This window comes from Grammomys surdaster, unplaced genomic scaffold (assembly GCF_004785775.1).
Source record: "Grammomys surdaster isolate TR1022 unplaced genomic scaffold, NIH_TR_1.0 124938, whole genome shotgun sequence".
NCBI classification, from domain to species: Eukaryota; Metazoa; Chordata; class Mammalia; order Rodentia; family Muridae; genus Grammomys; species Grammomys surdaster.
In genome coordinates, this window is record NW_021619867.1 from 268,556 (window position 1) to 275,747 (window position 7,192).

General features: G+C 41.0%; 1 pseudogene; it reads left to right on the top strand.

Moving 5' to 3' along the window:
- Positions 1 to 382: 382 nt before the first annotated feature.
- On the top strand, positions 383 to 822 carry LOC114636812 (annotated as a pseudogene).
- Positions 823 to 7,192: the final 6,370 nt, after the last annotated feature.

Below are 7,192 nucleotides of genomic sequence, written 5' to 3' on the forward strand. Positions count from 1 at the left end.
TGTGGCTGGCAAGTCTGGTCATAGGATATGTTTGCGAAGGAAGCTTTACAAGGGAGACACAAGAGGAAGAAAGTTAGATGGTGTGAGGTACACCCAGCAGACAGAGATGCTAGTCAGTAAAAAGGGGATAACTACCCTCAGTTTGGCTAGGTACTATTGAGTCAGGGAGAAGCAGGAGGTGGAATGCTCTCTCCAAAAGCTCCCTAGAGTAGGACATGTTTTCTACACATCTTAGAAAAAGAACTCCAGTTTCTTCAGTCTTTGGACTCTAGAATTTCTGCCTAGTACAAAGTTGGACGAGGGGCTGAAATACCTTCCTGGTTCTGGGGCTTCTGGTTTGACCTGAGCCACACTATAAGATACACTGGATTGGTTCAGGAGCTGTGGGCCATCGAGGTTAAACCTGACCTAGTCTTCCCTGGAAACAGGTTCCTTGTCAGGATTTAAGATGAAAACTCAGGTGACTCGTAAAGATATCCCCCCATGGGTGAAAATTCCTACCGACCTGGAAAGGCCAGAAGTATTGCAAGTCAACAAGCTGGTGCTAAACGCTCTGTTCGGCCCACAGGGATCTCGAATGCCTCACTTCGAGCAGGTGGGCCGGGTCATGTTTGAGCTCAAGACTCTGGAATCTTCTGATCTTACCGAGATCTTAATTTATGGCTCTGGACAAAAGAAGTTTCGGACTAAATGGATGCTTCAGTCCATGGCTGAGAGGTACCGCCTGCGCCAGGAAAGAGGCATGCTCAAGCTGGAGGAAGGCATGAAGGTCCTCGAACTAGACCAGGGTTCGAAGAAGTAAAGCCAGTTTCCAGTCATTGTGAGTCCCACCTGGACACAAGCTGTGGCTGGCCAGTGTTTGGTTCTCACATGAGGTTTTTTTTTTTTTTTTTTTTTTTGGCCTGACATGAGTTAACTTTGTTAGGTCCTTCAAGATATTCTTGGATTCCTACTGTGTATTCTGATGTGAATATCTGCATGTCATCATTAAAACATTTAAAGAGCCAGAAAAAAAAAAAAAAAGATACACTGGATTTTCAGCCTTGTCCACATTACAAAGGCAACAGGGCTGAGTGAACATGGCTTGAAACCTGGGAAACAACATTTTCCTCCTTTTAAGCCCATTTTCTTATATATTTTGTTACAGCAATGGAAAGCTGACTAATATACCATGGTACATTTCCTCCAAAGACATAAAGCACATAACAGAGAGATATGTCTTTTTCCCAGGAAAATGTGAATGAAGGAAATGATGTCTGATTTTTGTCAAGAACCCCAGCAGGCCAGACTCTTTGGACCCTATCTCCAGGGTGGCATCTACAGACCTAACTATTGAGCTGAGCTCTAAAAACCTAAGTTCTCTATCTGTGCCAGTGCTAGGTCATCTCTTAGAGTCCCAGGCCCCATGTTTCTTTCCATGATACCAAGCTCCAGACTTCCTTCTGAAGACCCAAGTTCCAGGGCTACTACAAAGGCAGATGAGACCCACGACCCGACAACTGGCTTCTGTAGATCCCAATTGCATGCCAGTCCTTATGGTTCTCAGTTTGTCCATGTATACCCAAATTCCATGTCTGTCCCAGTGTATACAGGCTCCCCTCACACATCAGTTCAAGTATCACATCAGTGCACTTGAGGACTTCAGCAGCAGGTTTTACCCTTAAGTGAGTGCACCTAGATTCTATAGGTATGATGACTGGTCTTGAAATTTTTCTGTACAAGCTCACCTCGGAAGAGATGTCTATTTCTTGAGATGTTTAGACACTAGCATATGGTCACATGGATCATGTATCATGGCCTAGACAAATGAACAAAGCAAAACACCAGAAAGGATACTAAAGAAATAGAGATCTACAAAGCTAGACAAAAATCTCAAAAGCAATCTTCTTCCTCTCTGTTTTGAGTTTGTGGTTCAAGATGTGAGCTCTCAGCATCCTGGTCCAGCTGCTGTGCCTGCTGCTAGCTACTGTGTATTTCTGCTATGATGGGCTCTTATTCATCTAGAACCTGTAAGAAAAAGGACACAGTACTGTGCCCTGACTATCCTCTGGGATGTTGTCCCATCTTGCCCAGTTCCAGCTTTTCCATAGCAACCAGAAATGACAGCTGGCAGCCAACTGCATCTCCAACCGGAAGGCCCAGTAATGAAGCCCTGAGAAGCAGGACCTCAGCTGGTCATGAACTTGGGAAACCATGGGCTCCCAGCACACTGCCAGACAGATGCCCATCAGCTGGCCTCCAAAACTGGGGCACCTGCTTCCCCTCCCCACTCCTCATGGGTATTATCTCCAACTCTACCCTATCATCAAAGGTTTCTTCACTCTCTCCTCTGCTGGCTGTCCCATCTCCTCCTTAGATCAGGAGGAAGCTGTCCTTGGAATAGGTGGGATGTGTTCAGTGACAGGCTCCAGAAGCCTCTGTGAACTGTGGTCCATCATCACCCCGAATTCTTTCCCAAGATCAGGAGGCTATGCTTGCCTCTAGGATTACAGGAACCCAGCACCAAGGACTCAGGAAAGCTGCAACACATTCATATCCAACCATGCCTGTGAGGCTCCCCAATGGCTAGCTTGCACCTATCTCAGGCCCTCAATCCTGGAGTAGATGGAGGCTTTATCCCCCAACTGCTCTTGAGAAGGGGCATCCTGCCATATAACTGTTACCATTTGACTCATGGCCTAAGGAGATCTGTATGTCCAGGATCTTGTACTCCTCGTTCACGTCTGTGGGGAACACAGGAAGCCTTGAATGAACATGTGTTGTTCATATTAGCACAGCCGTGTCACGGGCCAGATGAAAAACCTTCTCTATACAGGTTAGACTCAGAACTGGCAAAACAAAACAAAGAAACCAACAACCTTTTCATGTCTGAATGGGAATATTGGCAGTATATGAAAAACTAACAACCACAGCTTCCTCCTGCAACCTGAGACTGCTTCCTTATGGTGACTTCCTACAGAGACTAGCTAAGCCCTCCTCTGTGCTTTACAGTGCTGAGGTTCTGGATTGTTGTGGTCGTTCATGCTCCATCAGAGCAAGCATGGCCCACCACATCCAGTTTTTCTCTGTTTTGCCTGTCTTTTCTTCATTCCCTCCTTGCCCCAGGTTTACAGGACCAAACTGCACTGACACCATGGAACCTTGGTCCCTGTTTATCCTCCTGCCCTCCCGGGTACTCAGCCTCACACAAGGACTTGTCTCCTCACACAGTTACCTGGTTCTCTATATCTGTCTCCTTTGGCAAGAGTAGGAGTAGCTATGTAGCCCCAGACTACATTTCTGCCAAGAGAAGGGGCCACTGGTCAGGTTGGCAGTTAATGCTTAGCAATAAAGGTTTTGTCTTGAGGGTTGGGGTGGGAGATTCAGTCTAAAGAAGTGCAGTGAATACAAAACCATCAGGAAAATGATGTGTTTAAAATGAAGTGTTCCACAAGAGAAGGAAACTGTAAAAGAAAATCTGTTCCTAAGCTAAAGCACAGAGTGGTTGAGCTGAGAAGTTAAGAGCCGGTTTCTCAGCAAGAAATTAAAAACACATTTACACTTATTTACTTTATACTTAATAGTTGGAATACAGCAGAGTGCTCGAAGATATGAATACTGCAGAAGCTCTGAGAATCTCAGAAACTCAACCAGGAGCATAAACAGAGATGAGAGCCACAGGAAAGAGGACACTAGTCTCTATAACAGAAAAATGACGAGGGAGAAGCAAAGACATAAAGGGGAGGCAAATACCCAGGAGTGGAAATGGCAGTTCTGCGTGGAAATATCTCCATTTCAGAAGAAAAAGACTAATTATCTCTGGGGTTGAGAGTGAGAGAACATTTAGCAATAAGAGTTGAAGTTTAAGTTGAGATTCCTGAATAACTAAAACTATAGCTTGTTGGTGACTAAGACTTAATTACAAGGGAAAAACAGCTTTTATCTTCCTGCCAAGAATGTGGGTTCTGAGAGGATTATGCAAATTACAAAACATAGCCAGGAAGCAGGCATTACAAGAATATCGTATTAATGGAGTAGTTGCAGCAATGAAAGAAGGTGTCAGTGTGCTGTGGAGTTAACTACTTTACCAATTACAGAGACCACAGTATGCAGACATTCTTTCAGATCACCTGGAAACACTCATGTATGTGGGCCATCACATCACCCATGATTATTTGTACAGATGGAAGCAATGCCAGTTATATATTTCTTCATGAGAAGATTCTTGTTTTGTTGTTGAATCATCTGCATGATTTCCTGAAGTACCAGACAATGAATTCTGCAACTTTGTTTAGTGCTAAGAACTAGGAAGTGGCTACTCCTGGACACCATCAAAAAGCAGAGGGAAGCACCTCAACTACTTACGTTTGGATTTTTATCAGCACGATTTGTACTAATTTTTTTCTTGTACAAAAATGATGTACTTTGAAGGTGTTAGTGTCTAATGTAATTGATATTTGTTTGATTTTTTAAAAAACTATTTATTTTTATGTATGTTGTGTTAGAAGTCCAGTTCTCGTCTGGACAGATCACACCAGGCCAAAACAGTTCCACGTGTCAGAGGTTTATTGCAGGAAAAAAGAGCAAAGGTGGCAGTGAAAAAGAAGGGGGGAAAGAGAGAGAGAGGTCAGAGGGGTCTGCCTATTTATTTGGATGGTGAAGTAGCAGCTCTCAGGTAAAGGTGGGAGGTGAGCCAAGTGGATTCTGGGAATGTGTGGCAGTTGCCTTGGCAACGGATGTGCAGGTTGCTGTCACCTAGGTGTAATGTCACTGGGTTCGGAGCCTATCCTGATACCAGCAATATATGTAGATGTTTGGGCTATGTGGGTATGTACGTTCATGCACATGAGCATGCAGTGCTCTTAAAAGTTAAAAGAGGGTGGTGGATCCCTTGGAACTAGAATTACAGATGGTTGTGAGCCACATATGTGTGCTAGAAATAAACCTTCTGTAAGATTAACTGCTGAACTGTCTCTTCAGTCCCTAGAAAAATGTTTTAAATAAACCTCATTAAATAAAAAGAATCTATAGTCGATTTAAAAAGATGAAAGGAATCAAAACTTAGAACTACAGAAATCAAGCATTTATCGAGTCACAAAAGCAGATAGCAAGAGAAGCTAGAAGAGAACTACCATGCAGAAGACTAGAAACACCAAGTAGCAGGTATAAATTCTGGTTGGTAAATATATTGCTTTAAATACAAAGGTGTTAAATTCTATAATCAGCAGAGTACCTCAATGGATAAAACTGTAAGATATCCATAAGAGAGGGACTCTCTTTAGTTTTGAGGATGCACACAGGCTAAAGCAAAGGTATGTAAAGATAATTAATGTGAATAGTAGCTAAAATAGAAAGACTCATATCATCTTAAAAATAGAATAAGTCAAAAAGTTCCACCAAAGACAAGGTGTGTCATTATTATAAGAATAAGCAGATCAATAAGCTAAGAGGAAATAACAATTGTGTATATATGTACATATTCAATGTGAAAGCATCTACATACATGTAAAATAATATGCAATTTTTAATAACAAACATTGATCAGATAAAAAGTAAAGAAGGACAAGGACAATGTGAACTTAAACACCATTGACCTAACACACACACAGAACATTCCACCAAACGGCAGTGGACTATACCCATTTTTCTTAAGTACTTATGAAGCATTCTCCAACATAGATCACATGCTAGGTCACAAGACAACCTTAGATTTAAAAATGTTGAAATGATATTAAGTATCTTCTCCTCTTTGCCACATGCTGTGAAACTGGAAATCAATAACAGAAGCAAAACTGGAAATTCACAAATATGGGATACTGAGTAACAATCCCACACAATAAATCAAAAAGGAACCAAAAGAAAAATAAAAAATGCTTGTGAAAAATGAAAATGGAAGCAACATAGCGAAGTTTTAGCAGTACAGCAGAGACCATTCTTGGGAAGAGGTATAGCATGATAGTCTCTTACATGAACAGAAGGGAGATTTCTGTAAACACATCAATCCACACCTCGAGGAAATTAGAGCAAATGAGTCCACAATTAGTAAAAAGAAGAATAAGGATCAGAGCAGAAATGAAAGAGAAACAAAAACCAGAACAAAACCAAAAACAAATAGAAACCAAAACCAAAACCAGAAACAGGAAAAGTAAGCAAAATTAAGATTTGAGCTCTTCAGAAAAGACAAAAGAAACTGAAAATCTAAAGATTTAGCAAAGGTAAGTTAAAAAGAGCACAAAAAATCGAACAAATAAAGTTGGAATCAGAAGAAAACATATTAAAGCTCATGCTACAGACACACAGAAGAACATGAGATGGCTACAAAGACTCGTAAGTGGACAGATGCCTGTTTGCAGAAGAAATGGATAAATTCCCAAAAGTAGAACTCACTAACTCTCAATCATGAAGAAGTAAAAAACCTGAACAAATAAATAACAAGTAAATTGAATAAAAACCTACCCCCTACACACACACACATACACACACACACACACACACACACACGCTGATATTTTCATGTTGATTCTATAAAACAAAAAATTTTAAATAGCATGATTTATATATTTATCTAGTATGTGGGGTGGGCATTGCCACACACATGTAGAGGTCTGAGGACAACTTAGCAGAGTTGCTTCTCTCTTTCCAAATCTTCCAAGAATTGGAGACAGGGGGACAGTTGCAAATTCATTTTTATGAGGCCAGCAGTAGGAAGAGAAATTATAATTCAATATCTCTGATGAAAAGAGATGTAAAAATTTTCAACATAACAATATTTTATCAAATTTGACAGACCACTAAAAAGATCAAGGTTCATAATTGAATAAGATCTCTGGGTTGCCAGAAATAAGTTAATAAATGTAATCAGTATCACAGTAACAGAATAAAAGAAAAAGCACAAACACATACCGAAACAAACAAACAAACAAACAAACAAAACCTAACGAAATCCAACATTCATTCTTGATTTAAACTGTCAATAAAACAGGTAACAATGGCACACACCTATAATCCCAGCATAGGCACGCAAAGAGGCAGGAGAAGAGAACCTCTGTGAGTTTGAGTCCAGCCTGGTCTACAGAGAAAGTTCCAGGACAGCCAAAACTACACAGAGAAACCCTGTCTTGGAAAACAAAACAAAATAAAACAAAACAAAACAAAACAAAACAAAACAAAGCAAAGCAAAGCAAAGCAAAGCAAAGCAAAGCAAAGCAAAGCA